Below are 22,389 nucleotides of genomic sequence, written 5' to 3' on the forward strand. Positions count from 1 at the left end.
CCGTGTTGTTAAGTGGTGAAAGTGTGGGCCCCTTCTACTAAAGGTTTGTGGGTTCCATTCCCAGTCAAGGGCAAGTACCTCAGTTGTGGGTTTGCTCCCCGCCCTGGTCAGGGTGGTCAGGGCATGTGCAGGAGGCAACCAGTTGATGTGTCTCTCTCACACAGCTGTTTCTCTTTCTTTCTCTCCCTTTCCCTCCCTTTCTTCCACTCTCTCTAAAAATCAATGGAAAAAAATATCCTTCAGTGAGAATTAACAAAATAAAAATAATAATGATATACAGTACTCATATACCTCAAAAAATTATTCCTCACAATACATTTGCCAGCTAAATTCTAAATCTTGTCCTTTCTATGAAAGAAAATTTGTAATCACTGTTAAAATAGCCATTATATAATGCAATAGATATGTGCTATTCATATCATTTAACAGACTACCTATAAATACCGATCTACTGCTTCTCTTTATACAAGGGGTGATGTGGCTAATTCTTTTTGTTGTTGTTGTTATTCCTCACCTGAAGATAATTTTCCCATTGCTTTTCAGAGAGAGTGGAAGGGAGGGAGGAAGGGTAGGAGAGGAAGAGAGAGAGAGAGAGAGAGAGAGAGAGAGAGAGAGAGAGAGAGAGAGAGAGAGAGAGAGAGAGAATCATTGTGAGAGAGACACATCCATTGGTTGCCTCCCACACACACCTTGACTGGGGCCAGGGATAGAACCTGCAACCCAGGTACATGCCTTTGACTAGGAATCAAACCCAGGACCCTTTGATGTGTGGGCTGGCACTCTAACCACTTAAAAACACCAGCCAGGGCTGTATATTATTTTTTTTTAAATATATTCTTATTGATCTCAGAGAGGAAGGGAGAGGGAGAGAGAGATAAAAACATCAATGATGAGAGAGTATCATTGATCAGCTGCCTCATGCACGCTCCCTACTGAGGATCGAGCCCCTAACCTGAGCATGTGCCCTTGACTGGAATCGAACCCAGGACCTTCCAGTCCATAGTCCAACACCCTATCCACTGAGCCAAACCAGCTAGGGCTGTATATTATTTTTTAATCATACAAATAATACATATTAATGAAAAAAAGAGAAAATGCAAATATACAGATGAAAAAATATTTTTTAAATACCTAATGTCATCATGCCCCAAAGCCTGATATACACAAATACATACTGTTTTTGCTTATAGAAGGGATCATACTATATATATAAACTGCTACCTACTTTATTGTCTTCTCTGAGAGACGTCATAACATCTGTCCATGTCTATAAAATATAATTCTACATAAAGAATCTTAATCAAAGCATAATTGGATAAAACATGGCTATTTTAAAATACAATTTAAGTATATTTATTGAAATTCTAACTTTTCTGAGAGATACTGAGAAATGCTAACAACTATAAGAAATGTGGAGGAGCTTAGGTTGAAATTGACATGGAAATCTCAATAGCAACAATTATTTTTGAGCACTTATATACTAGATGATTTTCTAAGGACTGGGGATACTTTGGTGTATGTATACATCTAAGTACAAAAGACAGGAAAATAAGAAATAAGCATATTGTCTAGAATGTTTGCAGGTAGTTAAGTGTTTAGGAGAAAGAAAGAGTAGAGCAGGGACAGGGGGATCCGGAATGTCAGTTGCTTTGGAGGGGGCAGTTGCAATTTTAAATAGAGTGATAGTGTGGACCCCATTGGAAGGTGATATTGGAGGAGTGAGGGGGAGTCATTAAGATACAGAGGAAATGTGTGCCAGGCAGGAGGAATAGTCAGTGCCAGGGTCCTAACTGGGAACATGCGTGGAGACCAGGGCAGCATAGAGACCAGTGAGGCTAGAGTGGAGTGAGAGAGGGAGTAGTAGATGTGATAACAGATGTTAAGATAAACGAGAGGGTCCAGAACCTATAGGTTCTTGTATGCTATTTTAATGAACATTGGCTTTTACTGTTAGTTAAGTAGGTAGAAGAATCAGGTAGCCTGGTTAGTAGGCTGTTGCAGTAGACCAAGTAATTCAGATTAGGAGGGTAACAATGGAATTAAGTGTGAGGGTTCAGATTCTGGATAAAGAAAAAGAAGGTCTCCAGGATTTCCTCTGGGATTGGAGGCTTCCTAGAGCAGTGCTTTTAACTACTCTGGAGTAGTTTGCCTATTTTCACTTCTGGTTTTGCTACTTGTTTTAGTTTTGAATAAATTATTTAATGTTTCCTCCTCTGTAACATAGGGATAATACTACTGCCCACCATCCTTTCACATTTTTCAAATCCAAAACTTTGAAAACCAAAACATTAAAAGAAATCTCATTTGGGATACAATCTGATCTATCTGAACCCATTTGTGACAAAATGTGAACTGAATTTATAGTCTTTATATGGCTGTATGACTATTTATAGTCTATATAGTATAATTTGTTTTTCTTTAGAAGTATTAATATATTTAATTTCTGGGGGCTTTGTACAACATAAACAGGGTGGATGGATGGGAGGATGGATGGATGGATGGACAGACAGATAGAATGATAGGAGAGGGAGAGAGGAGGAGGTATGGCAGGAGGTAGGAGACAGCAAAATGCTCACAAATGTTGAATCTAGGTAGAAGTATTCATTGTATTATTCTTTTAATTTTCCACAATATTATGGCAGTTTCTGCCATATTGATTTTTAATGTTTATATTTTGTTAAACTTTTGATGATTTTGAAGTTGTTAGTAGAATAGTTCTCATGGCTTCTCCCATAATTATAAAAAGGAACTTGTTTGAAAACATATTATGTAGCATAAATTTAGATATTGTATTTATTTATTTTTCTTTTTTTTGAATTTTGTTTTATTGCTTAAAGTATTACAAAGAATATTACATATGTCTCCTTCCCCCCCACCCCCGCCTTGACATTCCCTGGGCCTCCCCTACCCCCTAGTGTCTTATGTCCATTGGTTATGCTTATATGCATGCATACAAGTCCTTCGATTGATCTCTTACCCCCCACTCCTGCCACCCAACCCTCCCTAGCCTTCCCGCTGTAGTTTGACAGTCTGTTCGATGCTGCTCTGCCTCTGTATCTATTTTTGTTCATCAGTTTAAAATGGTCTTTATTATCCATAAATGAGTGAGATCATGTGATATTGTATTTAATTATAAAGGAAATGGTGATTGTGTTTGAATAATGATGGATCTTTCAGCCATCAGTTAGCAAATACACTATTTGTTTAAAGCCAAAATTGACAAATGTCTATAAACCTTTCCCGTTGCAACAGCGGGTATTCTAAGACATTCAGAAAGTGAACAGGAAGATTATACCTGTTATTATATTTACTTTGTGAATTTGGTGGTAGCAATTAGGAACATGTTAAGTGAAAGTTAAGGGTTAATATTACAAGTACTGAGTGTAATACAGTTTCATAGCTTAACTATATTTTACTTGCTATGACTAGATACTTATTTTTCATTTTGAATATGGCATTAAAATTTGGCTAGTATAAAAAAATAAATTCTTATAAGAATGCTTCTACTTCCAGTATATTTTTTCTTAAGGTAAGATTCTGGACTATCCATTTATTGTTTTTTGTGTGGGATTCCTTTTCTTTTTGGCATAATTTATGTGGGTTTTTCAAGCTTTCATGGATAATCATGTTTAAGAATGGTGTTGAGTTTGCTTGGATTACCTCCTTTGCCTATATCCATAACATTTGGATTTCTGCAGATCCAATATTTGGTAGTGGAATATGCTTGTCTAATTGTGGCTAATTTGTTGATAAAGGTGTAATTTTTGGAAGCTGGAAACCATTTTGTATTTTTGCAGAATGCTAAGCTTAATGTGTTAATTAAATTATTGGTATTCTGTCAATCTTTTTTTTTTAAGAAATGTTTTTAAAGCAGATTTACATAATTTATTTGGGAATATTTCTACCTGCTATATTTTAGACTGCATTTTCCAGGAATCATCTCCTTTTCTTATCTATTCTTATTAGCTACATACCATGTTATCATGCCTTTGGCAATTAAGCATGTTTCTATTTTTCATATTTCTATGTTCTGTCAAACAGTTTGTAAGCATCTAGAGAGAAGGGATCATATTTTATAAATTATATCTGTACTTTTCATCCTAGTTAGGCTTAGTACCTGGTTGGTGCTGAAGTAATATATGTTTTTTGCTGCCTCATAGAAATAGTAATTTAATATTACTGTATTCATCTGCTCACATAGAAAACGATAAAGTATTGGTAATGTTCTTTATTTCTCCTACTGTTTAACCATATTGTTCTAAAAGGTAAGTTCTCATAAATAATAGATCTGAAAGAAATTGGACTCACTTCAAGGAATCAGGCTGTGAGGAAGTAGAATTTTGATTAAATATAGATAATACATCTTTAAACACACATTATACTCCTTTCATTTACTAATTTTTATACAGTAATTCAATAATATGATTTTGGCAAAACGGATGAGCAAATATAATTTTGTTGATTACAGTTCTTAAAAAAAAATTTACAACTAGTACCATTGGTTGACTTGCCAAATGTTATGGTGAAAAAAGTGTTCAATGCTCAAGTTAATTGTGGAAAATTTGAATTAACTAAAATTAAACAGGATTGTTTATTGTTAGATTTCACAGAATAATGCTTATTTTGCAAGTTTTTGGAGGATGGAGGTTAGATTTTGTTGTACACTATGTACCTAGCATAATTCTTGGCATACAGTAGCTGTTCCCAGATAGTAGTTATTACATCTGGTATTATAGCTCCCAGGTTTCTTCATGACTAAGTGAATGATGGTACCATTTACCAAGTTTCAGAATACTGGAATATGTTTGTAAGGGAATAGAAAGTTCTTTTGGGGACATGCTGAGTTTTAAATATCTTTGAATCTTCCAAGTACAGATGTCTAGTAGGCATTTAAATGTATGACCTGGAACTTGGTAAATATTGTATTTAAAGCTCTTAGTATTTTAATTAACATTATATATGCCATATAAATGGTACCTGTTTTGATATTGACAGTGATGAAAATTAACAATAAAATTGTCAAAGCAAATCATTCATTAAGATGTTTTAATTTTTAGTTTTATTTTTTCCTAGAAAATTCTTAAGTAAATGCATAAAAGGGAACATTAAGATGAACCAAAACAAAATACTAAAGTAGTGTTTCGACATTTGTTGTTTGTTTTCTTTGGAATTCCAAAAAGGACTTGAAGTAGAGTATTCATTATTTAATTTGTGAGGACTAAGTTTTTTTATTATCCCATGTGCAGTTTCATGTGAGAACGTAAAATAGAAATGGTCATAACCATGACCATGATTAGACCACAATTCGAAGTGGAGATCATTTACTCATACAGAAACATGCAGTTTCTCAGAGAGCCAAAAGTTCAGCAAATTTTGTCATCTTATACAGTGAGGGTGTCAATTTTACCTGATTTTGGCTTATGAAATAGCAGTAAGAAAAGAATTTTTAAAAATAAATGTAAAAGAAACCTACCCAAAGTTATTACCCCTTTAACCCAAGAATGTTCTCATCATGTAGTATGGATTACAATTACTATCAAATGAACTGTTAGTAGAATGGAAACTTTCATATTCTTGTTCTGTACGTTTTCTCACTTTAGATCTACCTGGTTTTCTTAAACGTAGCCTATTTTTATGATGCTCTCTAAAAGCATGTGAGGGCAGTTTTACTTTTACTAAGCTCTAAGTACTTCAGTAACTCAGTAATTAATTATAAAGAGTTTAAGTTGATTATGGCAAAAAAAAAAAAACATGGTTTCACAGCCAGTTTTTATTGCTGCAAATTAAATAATTTAACCCTTGAAATAAGGTTGTGGCACTGTCAATAGTTTAGTGTTGTCTTGTTGTTACTGGACCATAGTGATATAACCTGCCAAGTTACCCAGTGCCCTTATGTTAGTTGACATCTCTTGCTGTCCTAGCTCATCTCGTTCTTGAAGTTTCTAGGTAGGGGTGAGGAGGTTCTAAACCAGGTGAACCAGGACTATTTTTTAAATTAAATTTATTGAGGATGACATCTGTAATAATAAAAGCGTAATATGCTAATTAGACCAGATGTCTTTCTGGACAAAGCTGCAGCGGGCGGGGGCTGTGGCAGAGGTGGCAGAAGCCCCTGGCCACAGTGGTAGCAGCAGTGGCGGACGGGGGCTTGGGCCAAGGCCCTTGCACAAATTTTGTGCATCAGGACTCTAGTTCATTAATAAAAGTATAGGTTTCAAGTACATATCTATGATCCATCATCTGTAAGTTGTATTGTGTGCCCTCCATCCAAGTCAAATCTTTTTCTGTCACCATATATTTGACACTCTTTACTTTCACTACTCCCCTTCCCCCCTTTCCTCTAAACTGAGACTATTCTTGCTTGGATTTGGCTTTCTTCAGTTCAATCACTTTAAAATCTTTAGAAATATTTAGGAGAGTTTTATGAACCCTGGAATATTTTTAGCTTATAGCTCTGGTTTAGTTTGTAATTTTATTTCTTATCATATTGTAATTTTCTATATCTTTAGAAATTCAGATAGTTGATATTTAAGAGAGCAACTAATTTTTTTATTGCTTCTAGAATAGTGATCATTTTAATGTTAGATATAATAAACTTTTTACCATTTACCTATAACAGTAAGTCTTTCATTTTGATTAAATTTATTAAAAAATATACTTTTGTCCCAGTATTTATCTCCCTTGAAATTGGCCTAATATTTTTACCTATGCTATTTTAAAGTATGAGAAAAAGCACATGGTGGAATTTTTTCTCAAAGATATGAACAAGTTAAATGGAATGTCTGGACTAGTTGAGGTCTCTTAACTGTTTCCTTGATTGATTTTTTTTAGAGATACTTATTTTAAAATAGTTGATTTTAGTTTAATATGGAGATTTAGATGATTTTTTGAACTACTAGTTAATTCAAATTAACAATATTTTCTGATCAGACTAAATGTGCTATTGATGAAAATGTATATGTGACTTTCATTAAGTAAGTGAGGTAGAGTGTCCTCAGTCTTACATACTGGAAATGCAGTGTGTGCCCAGAAGTAGTTTAAAATGCCAACTGTCTTCTTTCCTAAGTATCACTTTAATTAGGAAAAATATGGAGAATGGAAAAAACGTAGGCATGTTTCAAACATTAATTCTTCACATCAAGACCTAAAGATTGTCTACACATATGCATAGACAAATTTCTTTAGCAAGGCCGTGAAACTTATCTTTTATTGTAAAAGGCCCTGAAGTATAAAGTAACAGTTCATCTTGAGACTTTAAGTGTGGAAAACTTAAATAAAAATTCAAGTTTGGGATCCAAAAATAACTGCCACAGTCTGTGTGGCACACCCAAGTGTTTTGATTTAAGTTTAGTTTACACATAGCATATGGAGAATTAAGAAAAATTGCCAAGTTTTATCTCAGGTAGTATTTATGACAGTGTATTAATTTGGGTGTTTTTATATATTTTTAAGAAGGATTATAAATTCCAGTCTTCATTACTGAAAATAAAGAATTTTTTAAAAAGGGGAGGCAATGGCTATTTTGCATCACATACCCAGATCATACCTGTGTTTAGTTTTGGATGCCATATTTTTGGAGGGTCATTGGCAAACTGAGATTTGTCCTAAGAAGAGTAACTAAAGCAGTGTCAGTTATTGAAAACTTACCACTATATGAGAAAGTGTTGGAAGAAATAGAAATGTTTATCCTAAAAGAAAAGACTTGAAAGGAATATAGTCAAGTCTTCACTTATTTGAAAGATTTTCATGTGGAAAAAGAGTACACTTGCATGGTATAGCCCCAGAACGTAAAATGAATGGATGGAAATTATTACAGGGTTAGATTTAACTTAAATGTAAAGGAAGATTTCTGATAATTTAACTATTTACATTGGAATAGGCTTCCTTTTCTCCTCATTGGAAATACTCACATGATGTAGATAATCATTGGTCATACAGGTTATACATGTGATTCTTGCATTGGGTGTGATTGTAAAATAGTTGAACTCTAAGGTCACTTTTAACAAGGAAATGCTGTGAATTTTTGAAAACTCAGCCTACAGATGAATAATTTTAGGTATTTGGAACATGTCCTAAAGTACAACTAACTCACACATCATAAAGTTACCCTGCTTTCTAATTCAGGAAGGTTTTTTTGATAACAACTTAATCACAATGTTAAGAATTATTAAAAATATGTTTTTAAGTAAGAAATGATTTAAAACAGATTTAAAATGGTTTGATGATACAACTCATCAGAATTCCTACTCCATCTCCCAAACAATTGCACATACACGTCAGTTTACACAGCTGTGCCCTCGCTATAATGCTTTGGTTGCAACATTTCTTCAGTTTGACTGGATTAAAAGTTTTATGTTAACATTTTCTCATTTAAAATAATAACTTTATTCTGATCTAATTTTTATTTTTTGTCGTTTTTTTCATCTTTTTTCTGTATATGCTTTTAAGCCCTCATTATTTTTATATGTTTTCCTTAACTTACTTGCAGTGTAGCTAATGGAGAAATTATTAGGAAGAATTTTCTCTGAGGCAGTCCTTCCACCTTTCCCCACAAGCCCCCGCCACCCAAATCAGTAGTGGAGGAGAAATAGCCAGGTTAGAATTTTATTATCTTTTCCAAAATTTTCTACATGCTTTCCAGGTATGCTTCTGAAAATTTAAAGATTTGTTTTCATCTGTTTTCTTGACAAAATAATATACATTTAATATTGTCTAATAATTATTTTAATACCTTTAAATGTTGGATTTTATGCAAGATAAATTTTAACTCTTTAATTGAAATTGTCAATTTTAGATCAATATATGTATATTTTATAATGTTTTATATTTACTGTGATAAAATTATTTGATAGACAAATTATGCACATGAAGTCCTCCTTTAACATTGGTAGGTTATGTGACTGTAAGCAAAATGACATATATTGAAACCAATTGCAATAGGCTAATATAAACATCTCATGTTATAAAAAAAGATGCTGAACAAAACAGTGCTACTTGAGGACCTGCTGTAATTATCTACTTAAAATAAATCATGAAAGTTCTTCATTTTATTTCTTTCTAAGCAAAGAAATTTCTCATTTAACAATATACATCTCAATCATAGTCTGGTGGCTGAATGAATATCATTTATAAATATTTGGAGAGTATCATATTTTACATATTTTATAAAAATAGTACTGCCTTTTGACATAAAATCATTTCACTATGAAATGAGGTAATTTATTTTGAAAGCTGAAAATGTGTAAGTATATTATTTCCCTAATGGAAGAAGTTAATTTTTATTGACAATCTGCCAAATAAATGCCATCTGTCTGATTAATTCAGTGTTACCTTAGGATTCTTTCCTGTGTTTTCTACCATGGAAAAAAGTACTCTGGATTTTAACTATCAGAACAACATTAATTAATTTGTACTTAATTACTTGGTGTGCTAATATTAGTTTTAAAATGAATAAATGTAGAAAAGCTTATCTAAAATTATTTTTATGTACATTTTCAGTTCATATTTATTTGAAAGCAGCAGTTGAGTTATGGTATGTAGAAATGGAGTCATAATCATTTGATAGTTGTTGATTTTTTAAATTTTATAATTGCAAACAATCATTCTAAGGAAACTCAGTATCACCCAGGTAGTGAGTACCAGAGTTGGGACTTGAGCTCATGCTTTCTATCTTTTACACCTCTCTATTACAGTTCTTCAGAGAGAGAAACCAATAGTATGTCTGGTACATGTACGAGTATGGAGAGAGAGATTTATTTTAAGGCATTGACTCACACAATTCTGGGGGCTAGTGCATCAAAAATCTTTATGGGTAGATGACAGACTGGAGGCCTAGGGAAGAGTTGATGGCTGCAGCTTGACTCCAGAAGTAGACTGCTGGCAGAACTCCTTCTTTGAAGGCGGTTACTTTTCTAACAAGAACTTCAACTGATTGGATGAGGCCCATCCACCTTATGGAGGGTAAAATGCTTTACTCATAGTCTCCTGATTTAAATGTTAATCTCATCTCAAAATCATTTTCATAGAAACATCTGGAATAATTTTAACCAAATGTCTGGGTACCTTGCCTAGCCGAGCTGGCATAGCTCAGTGGTTGAGTGTCTACCTATGAACCAGGAGGTCATGGTTCCATTCCCGGTCAGAACACATGCCCAGGTTGTGGGTTCGATCCCCAGTGTGGGACAGGCAGGAAGCAGCTGATGAATGATTCTCTCTCATCATTGATATGTCTATCTCTCTCCCTCTCTTTTCCTCTCTGAAATCAAATAAATAAATAAATACAATTAACCATCAGATACTCCTAGACCAGTGGTTTTCAACCTTCCTAATGCCGCAACCCTTTAATACAGTTCCTCATGTTGTGGTGACCCCAACCATAAAATTATTTTCGTTGCTACTTCATAACTGTAATTTTGCTACTGTTATGAATCGTAATGTAAATATCTAATATGCAGGATGTATTTTCATTGTTACAAATTGAACATAATTAAAGCATAGTGATTAATCACAAAAACAATATGTAATTATATATGTGTTTTCCAATGGTCTTAGGCAACCCCTGTGAAAGGGTCGTTTGACCCCCAAAGGGGTCTTGATCCACAGGTTGAGAACTGCTGTCCTAGACCAAGGTTTTACTCTTATCTTGTATTGATTATGTTTTCTACAGTGAGACTGTGTTCAGAGAAGCTGCATGCTTATCATGTGTTCATTATTCCTCCTTTCCATTCCTTTTTTAGTAGAAATTTATTATTGAGTGTCCACTGCATGCCGGGCACTTTATGAATCTGAGTGTAGGTAAATAAAAGACATATTTTCTGCCACTGTTGAATTTACAGGAGATAGTCAAGTGAACAAATAAATATGAGTATAGCTTATATTGTAAAGGAAATGAACAGAGGATAGTAATAAAGAATAACAAAATGATTTCCTTTTATTTTTTTCTTTATTGTTGAAAGTATTATAGATGTCCTCTTTGTTTTTGTTTTGTTTTTCCCATTGACGCCCTCCACGTCACACCCATCCCTCCCAGGCCTTCATCACTCTATTGTCTGTGTTCATATATGCATATAAGTTCCCCCGTTAATCACTCCCCACCCATCCTTCCACCCCTGCCTTCCCTCTGAAATTCGTCAGTCTGTTCCATGCTTCTATGTCTCTGGATCTATTTTGTTCATCAGTTTATTTTGTTCATTTGATTCCACCTATGAGTGAAATCTTGTGATACTTATCTTTCTTTGACTGCCTTATTTAGCTTAGCATAATAATCTCCAGGCCCAACCATGCCTTTGCAGATGGTAACAGTTCTTTCTTTTTTACAACTGCATAGTATTCCATTGTGTAAATGTATGCTTTTTATCCACTCATCTGCTGTTGGGCAAACTCCATACTGTTTTCCATAGTGGCTGCACCAGTCTGCATTCCCACCAGCAGTGCATGAGTGTTCCCTTTTCACCATATCCTTGCCAGCACTTGTCATTTCTTGATTTGTTGATGATAGCCATTCTGACATGTGTGAAGTGATACCTCATTGTCATTTAAATTTGTATCTCTCAAATAATTAGTGACTTTGAGCATTTTTTCATATGTTTCTTGGCTATCTGTATGTCTACTTTGGAGAAGTGTTTATTTAGGTCAGTGATGGTGAACCATTTGAGCTTGGCATGTCAGCATTTTGAAAAACCCTAACTTAACTCTGGTGCTGTGTCACATACAGAAATTTTTTGATATTTGCAACCATAGTAAAACAAAGATTTATATTTTTGATATTTATTTTATATATTTAAATGCCATTTAACAAAGAAAAATCAACCAAAAAAATGAGTTCGCGTGTCACCTCTGACACGCGTGTCATAGGTTCGCCATCACTGATTTAGGTCCTTTACCCATTTTTTTAATTGGATTGTTTGTCTTCCTTTTTTTTATGAGTTCCTGATATATAGTGGAAATTAACCCCTTATTGCAATAATAATTGGCAAATATGTTCTCCCATGTAATGGGCTCTCTTTTTATTTTGTCAGTTGTTTCTTTTGCTGTGAGAAGCTTTTTATTTTGATGTAGTCCCATTAGTTTATTTCTCCTTAGTTTCCATTGCCCCAGGAGGTGTATCCATAAACGTATTGCTGTGAGAGATGTCTGAGATTTTGCTGACATCTCAGACTTATATTTAAGTCCTTTATCCATTTTGAGTTAATTCTTGTGTATGGAGTAAGTTGGTAGGCTATTTTCTTCCTTCCTTTCTTTTTCTTTCTTTCTTTCTATCTCTTCTTTCTTCTTCTTCTTCTTCTTCTTCTTCTTCTTCTTCTTCTTCTTCTTCTTCTTCTTCTTCTTCTTCTCCTTCTCCTTCTCCTTCTCCTTCTCCTTCTCCTTCTCCTTCTCCTTCTCCTTCTCCTCCTCCTCCTCCTCCTCCTCCTCCTCCTCCTTCTCCTCTCTCTCTCTCTCTCTTTTTCTTTTCTTTCTTTCTTTTTCATGTACCTGTCCAGTTTTCCCAACACTATTTATTGAAGAGACTGTCTTGACTCCATTGTATGCTCTTGCCTTCTTTGTCAAATATTAATTGAGCATAATGGCTTGAGTTAATTTCTGGGTTCTCTGTTCTGTTCCATTGATCTATATGCCTGTTCTGTGACAGTACCAGGCTATTTTGAGTATAGTGGCTTTGTAGTATTACTTGATATCTGGTATTGTGATTCTTCCAACTTTGTTCTTCTTTCTCAAGATTGCTGTGGCTATTTGGGATCTTTTCAATTTCATATAAATTTTTGTAGTGTTTGTTCTATATCTGTGAAATATGCCATTGGTATTTTAAATAGGGATTGCTTTAAATCTATAGATTGCTTTGGGTAGTATGCACATTTTAATGATGTTGATTTTACCAATCCATGAACACCGTATATTCTTCCACTTGTTTATATCTTCCTCTATCTCTTTTTTCAACATCCCATGGTTTTCTAAGAACAGGTCTTTTACCTCCTTGGTTAAGTTTAATTCTCAGTATCTTAAATTTTTTTTTGCAGTGGTAAATGAGATTGTTTTTTAAGTTTCTCTTTCTGTGAATTCATTATCCTATATAATAAAGGGTATTATGCAAATTGACCCTAATGGCAGAACAACTGGGAATGACTGGTCACTATGATGCACACTGACCACCAGGGAGCAGACACTCAATCCAGGAGCTGCCCCCTGATGGTCAGTGCGCTTCCACAGCAGGAGCACCACTCAGCCAGAACCTGGCTCATGGCTGGTCAGCGCAGCAGCGGTGGCAGGAGCCTTTCCTGCCTCAGTGGCAGAGCTAAGGATGTCCGACTAAAGGCCCGCTTCCCATTAGCCAGACATCCCCTGAGGGCTCCAAGGCTACCAGAGGGATGTCTGAATGCTTAGGAAAGCAGTCCTAAGCTGGCAGGTAGACATCCCCCAAGAGCTCCCAGACTGCGAGAGGGTGCAGGCCAGGCTGAGGGACTCCCCGCCCCACCCAGTGCACGAATTTTCATGCACTGGGCCTCTAGTTAGTGTGTAAAAATGCCATAGATTTCTGGGTGTTAATTTTTTATCCTGCTTTATTACAGAATTCCTAGAAAAATACAGTCTTCCAAAACTCAGTCAGGAAGAAACAGAAAACCTGAATAGGCCAATAACTACTGATGAAATTGAAGCAGTAATGAAATAACTTCCAGCAGACTAAAGCCCTGGATCAGATGGGTTCACAGGGGAGTTTTACCAAACATTCAAAGAAGAACTAACACCCTCAAACTGTTCCAAAAAATTCAAGAAAAAGGAATACTTCTAAGGTTGTTTTTTTTTTTTTATGAGGCCAGCATTACCCTAATTCCAAAACCAGATAAAGATACAACAAAGAAAGAAAATTACAGGACAATATCTCTGATGAACACAGATGCTAAAATCCTCAACAAAATATTAGCAAATCAGATCCAGCGATACATTAAAAAGATCACACATCATGACCAAGTGGGATTTATTCCAGAGGTGCAAGGCTGGTACAATACTCACAAATCAAAAAATGTGATATATCACATAAGCACATTGGAAGACAAAATAATCGCATGATTATATCAATTGATGTAGAAAGAGCATTTGACAAAATCCAACACTCTTTTTTGATAAAAACTCTCAGCAAAGAGCAAATAGAGAGATCATACCTCAACATAATAAACGCTGTTTATGACAAACCTACAGCCAATATTATACTCAATGGGCAAAAACTAAAACCATTTTGCCTAAGAACAGGAACAAAATAGGGATGTCTACTTTCACCACTGTTTTCTTTTTAACTTTGAAAATGAAATGTATTTTAATAAATACTGCCTTTATAATTATTCAGAGGGTGTGTATACTTTTTTAAATTAAATTTTATTGGGATGACATTAGTCAACATGAACATATAGGTTACGTGTGTGGATTACTAAGTAACAAAAATCTGTATATAGGACCATGTGCCTACCACTCAAAGTCAAATCTCCTCCTGTCACCTCATATCAGGACCCTTCTTCCCCCCCCCCCAACTTTGGCAACCACCACACTGCTGTTTGTGTTCAAAAGTTTCAGTTTTATATTCCACATATGAGTGAATTCATATAGTTCTTAGCTTTTTAAATCTGACTTATTTCACTTTGCATAATGTTCTCAAGGTCCATCCATGTTGTAAATGATGCTATCTCACCCTTTCTTATGGCCATGTAGTATTCCATTGTGTATATATACCACATCTTCTGTATGCAGTCCTCTATCGCAGGGCACTTTGGCCACCAAGTCTTGGCCACCATGAATAATGCTGCAATGAACATAGAGGTGCATATATCTTTGTGTATATATGATTTCGAGTTTTTCCGGTATATATCCAGGAGTGGGGTTGTTGGGTCATATGATAGCTCTACTTTTAATTTTTTGAGGAATCACCAGACTGCTTTCCATAGTGGTTGGACCGTCTATATTCCCACCAGCAGTGAATCAGGGTTTCCTTTTTTCAACAACTCTCTGACATTTGTTGTTGCTTGTCTTGTTGATTATGGCCACTCTCACTGGTATAAGGTGGTATCTCATTGCAGTTTTCATTTGCATTTCCCTGATTGCCAGTGAGGTTGGACATCTTTTCATATATCATTGGCTGTTTGTATGTCTTCTTGGTGAGGTGTATTTTCAGGTCCTCTGCCCACTTTTTGATTGGATTGTTTATTTGTTTGGTGTTGAGTTTTACGAGTTCTTTATATATTTTGGAAATTAAACCTTTGTCAGAGCTACTGTTTGCAAATATCATCTCCCATCTGGTTGGCTGCCTGTTTGTTTTGTTGTTCATTTCTTTTGCTGAGCAGAAGCCCTTCACTTTGATATAGTCCCATTCATTTATTTTTGCCTTTATCTCCCTTGCCTTTGGGGTCAAGTCCATAAAATGTTCTCTACCACCCAGGTCCATAATTTTGGTACCTATATTTTTTCTATGTGACTTATAGTTTTGGGTCTTATCTTTAAGTCTTTGATCCATTTTAAATTAATTTTTGTACATGGGGACAGAATGCAATCCAGTTTCATTTGTTTCCATGTGGCTTTCCAGTTTTCCCAGCACCATTTATTGAAGAAACTATCTTTACTCCAATGTGCATTTCTGGCTCCTTTGTCAAAAATTATCTGTCCATATTCATGTGGTTTTATAGTTGGGCTCTCTATTCTGTTTCTCTGCCAATACCATGCTGTTTTGATTATTGTAGTATATTTTGAAGTCAGGTAGTGTGATACCTCCAGCATCATTCTTTTTTTTCAGGATTTCTTTGGCTCTTCTGCATCTTTTGTGGTTCCATATAAATCTGATGACTTCTCATTGTATTTTTTTTTTTAATGACATTGGGTTTTGATGGGGATTGCATTAAATCTGCATATTGCTTTGGATAAAATGGACATTTTAACTATGTTGATTCTTCCAATGCATGAATACGGGATATTTTTCCATTTCTTGTGTCTTTTTCAATCTCTTTTAATAATGTTTTGTAATTTTTAGTATATCGGTCTTTCACATTTTTTGTTAAATTTATTCCTAGGTATTTTATCCTTTTGGTTGCTATTGCAAAAGGAATTGTTTTCTCCATTTCTTTTTCTGAAGTTTTATTGTTGGTATAGAGGAAGGCAATGGATTTTTGCACATTGATTTTGTATCCTACAACTTGACTGTATTTGTTTATTGTTTCCAGTAGTTTTTCAGTAGAGTCTTTAGGGTTTTCTATATATAGCGTCATGTCATCCACAAAAAGTGACAGTTTCACTTCTTCCTTCCCTGTTTGGTTGCCTTTTATTTCTTTCTGTTACCTTATTGCTCTGGTTAGAACTTCCAGTACTATGTTGAATAAGAGTGGTGAGAGTGGACATCCTTGCCTGGTTCCTGATCTTAGGGGAAAAGCTTTCAGTTTTTCACCATTGAGTATGATATTGGCTGAGAATTTATCATATACAAGAGGCCCAGTGCACGAAAATTCATGCGCTCGGAGCGGGGAGGGGTCCCTCAGCCTGGCCTGTGCCCTATCGCAGTTCGGGAGCTTTCAGGGGGTGTCCAAATCAAGTGCAGTGGGGAGTGGGCCTAAGCTGCAGTCTGGCCTCACTCTGCGGGAGGTGACCAAGCAGGCTGATCAGGGGATGGTCACTGGCGAGCCCTGCCCCCCACTGCCCCACTCCCCCATCACCCTGCAGGTGGCCTCCCTCTGCAGGAGGCAACTGGGCAGGCTGATCAGGGGACAGCGCCAGCAGGTGAGCGGCTGGCCCCGCCCCCCCATCACCCCTCCGCCGCCCCCTCCCTCTGCCTGCTGGCACACTCACTGGCCTCACCCCCCACCGAACAGTTGTTCCACCATTCAGTCTATTTGCATATTATGCTTTTATTATATAGGATGGCTTTTATTATGTTGAGGTACTTTCCTTCTATTCCTATTTTATTGAGTGTTTTAATCATAAATGGATATTGTATCTTATCAAATGCTTTTTCTGTATCTACTTACAAGATTGTATGGTTTTTATCTTTTCTTTTGTTAATGTAGTGTATTATGTTGATTGATTTGCGAATGTTGAACCATCCTTGTGCCCTTGAACCATCCTTGTGCCCTTGGAATGAATCCCACTTGATCGTGATGCATTATTTTTGGGATGTAATGTTCTATTCAATTAGCTAATATGGTCTATCCTTGAGAATGTTCCATGTGCTCTGGAGAAGAATGTATAGTCTGATGTTCTGGGATGAAATGTTCTGTAAATGTCAATTATATCTCCATTTGGTATAGTGTTTCATTTAAGACCAATATTTCTTTATTTCTATTTTGTTTGATCTGTCTAGAGCTGTCAATGCAGTATTAAGGTCTCCAACTATAATTGTGTTTTGAACTGTTTCTCCCTTTAGTTCTGTGAGTAGCTGTTTAATATATTTCAGCAGGAGACAATAAGATCTGTACATAAGAAGTTCTGAAGCTTGCAGGCTTATACAGTCACTTCATTTATAACTCAAGTCTATACTCTAATTATTCTTTCCTTTGTCCACTGCACAAATCCATCCTGAACCGACCCTTTTTTCCCCCTCAAGGAAAAGCCAACTAGACATGTTCACATAGCTACTACATACTCTTCATTTCATGTCTGTGCACTTATTTTAAAATAAAATATTAATGTGAGGTGGAGTTCTATAACTGTCTGAATAGTTCAGTCTCAGCTGGGCCTTCTACTCCATGGAGTTGAACACCAGCTGTGTTCTTGGCTCATCTCATTCTGTGGTTGCAAGTACATGAACAATTCTGCAGCCTTACCCTCCTTATCTCATATATTCCTCTTCATCTCCCCTGTGAATTCATTGCCCTAACATTTTCTTTTCATGAGTTAAACCTACCACATTTACCCTCTTCGATATATTTCCTTCTTAATCTGTACCCACTAATAGGTCAGTGTTCTCTAATGTTTTTTTCTGGGTCTTGTTTTCTTACTTCCAGCCCACCATTTCAGTCCCCCAGATTTCTTAACATTGTAAGGTGCCGCAGCATTGACTGAGTTATCTGAACCAGATTTCTCAGAGATAGTCTGGATTTTCCCCTCTGCCTTTCCCTTTATGAGCCTTGTCAGTTTTATCTTCTGTCTGTCAAATCTCTTGTTCATTTAATCTTATTGCTATTCTTAGATTAAGTCCTCATTTCAGAAGACAGTGGATTTTCAAAAAGGGATGCCTAATTATGTCATTTTCCTGACTAAAGTCATGGAATGACTCCCCACTTGCCCATCATAAAATCCAACTGCTTAGATGGCCTTCAAAGATTGTGTAATCTGTCTCCTTTGCCCTAGCCTCTGGCTACATTGGTACCTCTTTCCTACACTTCACACCTGGCACCTCATCCCAACTTGAGTTCCCCAGACCCCCTGGATACTTTCACAGTGTATAGTGCACTGACTGTAATAGTTGACTTTCTTTCCTATCTGACTGTCTTGACTTTTTTCTTCAGGTGGCAACTCTGTATCTTTTACCTCTATCCCAGAACCTAATAGACTACCAGTTGAGTAGATAAATAGGCAATAGAGTATGAATTGTTGAGTGGATAATTGGTCAATAGAGTATGAATAAACATTGCTGGTGTAGTATATGCTTTGGACCTAAAGAGGAGGCTTGGTTCAAATCTCTTCATTGCTTCTTATTAATGGTGTGATCTTGGGTGGAAAATATAAATACCCGGACCTTTAGTTTCCTCATCTGTAAAATGAATATTGTTAGTATATTTAAATAAGATTATCTTTCTTAACCCTATATCTTTTGACAGGTTGTATATAGCAGAAATTAAAAACTGATTCATCTGGAATTCAGATGTACCTACAGTATTCAAATATCAAATTCTTAACTTATGAAACAGAAATTTCTTTTTTTTTTATTTATTTATTTATTTATTTTTTTTACTTTTTTTTATTTTTTATTTTTTTTATTGCCAGAAATTTCTTTTCCTAAGTACTTAAACTTAATTTAACACTATCACTAAAGACATGTTTTTAATAAATATTTATAGAACACAAAGGAAATTTATGTTATTCTGCCTCATGAACAATATATTATTATATTTGGTATTTCCAAGAAAAAATAAATATTTTTGTATTTAAACTATATAAAGTCACATATATATATAAATTTAAACTGTTACTTAAACTACATTAAGTTTCTCAAGAAAGTCCTCACTCAGAAAAAAATCTATTGGATATTGGACATTTCTTTTTTTTTTCACATAAGAAGATGAGCTCACTAATTTTTTCAGTAAGATAAATGAGATACTGATGTTGCATATTTATTTTTGCAAAGATTATTTCAATACCAAATTTAGCTTCTAATTTATTATCTTCCTTGGACACGGCCATGTGGTTTCTTTTTCCTTTGTTACTCATCATTATTTCTCATGAAACAAAATAGAGCACAAAGTTAACTAAATAATGTTAAAAGTTGTACTAATGAAATGCACTTTGTTGGTGACATAAATAAGTAATTTAAACACTATACATACTAAAGTAAGTAACTTACTAACATAGCTATAAGAAAAAGTGTGTGTGTGGGGGGGGGGGGTAGCTGTTTTATTTTTCTATTTGTAATGAGATACATACTCAAAAAAAAAAAAAAATCCCAGGGAATAGTCTTCTTCTTTACTGCTTACCCAGAGAAAACCACCAATGACTATGGTGGGAAGAATTCCTTGTGGTTAGAAACAGATGAATAAGTTGCTGGGAGCCTTAATTTATGTATTAAGCTAGTTGAGTCAGTTTAAGAAACTTTTATATGTAATATTTATGCTGTTCAAGTATCTGCTAACTGCCACGTCGAATTTATATAAAACTTTTCTTTCATTCATGCTGTCCTTTCCCCATTCAACAGACAAATATAAATATCTGAGTGGAGAATATCAGTGAAGTTCAATTTTGATTTATTCAATATGATTTGCAGGCATTTGTAATATTATATTGTTTTTTTAATCAGGGTTCTTATAAGAAAGAAATATCAAATAGAGAAGGCTGCTCTATGCCTTTTATTATACCTTGTATTGAAAACAATGTCTAATATATTATTGATCAATGTCCTTTATATAAAGACCTATTTCATAAATTCCTCTCAGAACCCAAGAAATCTGATGCCTTTTTTTCTTTCCCAGATGCAGTGCTATATATACTTTCTTTATTAGACTTGAGAACTAACTTCATCTTTCTGTATTCGTATTCCATTGCAGTAGTTTTTTTAGACCATCTTCCTTTTCCTGCCTGTCCCCTCTTTTATATTAATTATCTTTAAATGGGCGAGTCTTGCAAACCTAGGTTTTAAACAGTTATTAGCCCTTGAGTTCTTCCCAGGCTAAGTGGAAAGCCCATGTCTTCTAAGAAAAATATCATCTTATTTCTCCAGGGTGGTGTGGCTTCTTGCTGCCTAGAAAAAAACAGGGTAAAGGTTGCCTTCTGGATCTCTGTGCTTCCTGTCATTTTTCTGTGATTTGAATGATTACATGGTTTTACTGTATTTATAGCTTCTATTGGTGACTGCCTCAACCCTTTATTAATTTAGTGAAAACATCAGTTTACTGATATGGTTTTATTTTATTTTAAAAGGAGAAACAAGAACAGAAGCTAAAACCACTTCTTCTGCTTTCTAAGCACCAATCCCTTTGTTTTCCCAGCTATGTGAGACAGTTAATTAGTAAGATCCTGAGGAAGACTGATGACTGAGATCCCAAAGACTTCATGCATTTTTCTTTCAAATAATTCTTCACCAACCTATTGCCTCTCCCTGTTAAACCAATTTGTTGGTTATATATTTGGGAGCTTAAAAGATTAAATTCTTTTGATTGCCAATAGGTTGCCAAATATTAGGATACATTCAAATATTTCCAATAACAATATTCTTGTCTGCAATAGCATGCTTAAAAGTAATTGGAATTTGCCCTGTTACTAAGTGATTAGAGTGTCGTCAAATGGTGGTGGGTTCGATTTCCAGTCAAGGTCACATACCTGTTGCAGGATCCATCCCCAGCCCCAGTCAAGGCATGTGCAGGAGGCAACCAATCAATGTGCCTCTTGCACATTGACATCTCTCTCTCTCTCTCTCTCTCTCTCTCTCTCTCTCTCTCTCTCTCTCCCCCTCCCTCCCTCCCTCCCTCCCTCCCTCCTTCCCTCCTTCCCTCCCCCCCCCCCTTTCACTCTCTTTAGAAAACAATGGAAAAAATATACTTGGGTGAGGATTAACAACAGCAACAAAAGTAATTGTAATTTCATCAGTGCCAAAAGATATTCTTTCCCCATTCTAAAGAGTCATTCTTGATAGAAACTTAATTTTTTTCTGTTACTTCATGTCATATTATAAATGGACCAATGTATAACTAACTACACCATTGATAGAATTCTGTAGCTATTCACAGTGTATGGAAATCACAAATTTTTAATAAGAATGCTTTAGAAATAGTAAAAAATAACTTTCAAAATTCATGTTTCATGCCGTAACCGGTTTGGTTCAGTGGATGGAGCGTCAGCCTGCGGACTCAAGGGTCCCAGGTTCGATTCCGGTCAAGGGCATGTACCTTGGGTGTGCAGGAGGCAGCTGATCGATGTTTCTCTCTCACCAATGTTTCTAACTCTCTATCCTTCTCCCTTCCTCTCTGTAAAAAATCAATAAAATATATTTTAAAAAAAGAAAAAGAAAATCAGTTTGTTTCACTTTACGTAAATGGAAAACAACAAATAAAAGATAAAAAATTAGGAAATTAGTTTCCACAAGTATGATAAGCAAAGGGATAAACATCCTTGGTTTGTGACGATGTGGTCAAGGTTGGTATTTCTCCAGCAGCAGGAGATAGTGGTAGCTTCCTTTTGCACGTCCAGCACCAGGCTTCTGTGTTCCTCAGAGACTCCAGCAGCAGTCAGGCCGTACCCTCTGTCTGCTTCGTGGAAGGATTGGGAACCTAGCATGGAGTTTTGGAGCCTGGGCGGCGTTAGGAACACCCACGTAGACTGACTCGAGATGAGAGCCAAGCAAGATGAAGGGAGGGGGGTGCCAGGTGTTGGGCCCCCAGGGGGGTGAGGAGGGCATCTGTGTAGGAGGGCTGCCTGCGTTTGAGATTGGAGCATTAGTGAGGTGAGTGAGGTGTCCACACAGGGAGGGGACAAGATTGGTGTTATACAAAGAGGACTGATCTAATAAATAAATATATTAAGCACAATAGGAACTAGGTTTCTCACTGTTGGAGAAAGTTGTTACAAATGTGGAAACTGAAGTGAGAACACTAGAATGAATCCTGTGGCATTGAATTAGAATTGGAAGTATTAGTGTGAACTTATGGCTTGCAATGTATAGATAGAATATGATATATTAATTCTCAATATGTACATATAGATACAGTTATAAAATGA

The 22,389-nt window shown here is 35.6% G+C and overlaps 1 protein-coding gene across 1 annotated transcript in view; it reads left to right on the plus strand.

Annotated features, from left to right (window-relative positions):
• The window catches only part of ME1 (malic enzyme 1), a 150,908-nt gene that overhangs the window by 28,929 nt on the left and 99,590 nt on the right, over window positions 1-22,389 (plus strand). The window lies entirely within an intron of this gene.

This window comes from Myotis daubentonii, chromosome 6 (genome assembly GCF_963259705.1).
Source record: "Myotis daubentonii chromosome 6, mMyoDau2.1, whole genome shotgun sequence".
NCBI lineage: Eukaryota > Metazoa > Chordata > Mammalia > Chiroptera > Vespertilionidae > Myotis > Myotis daubentonii.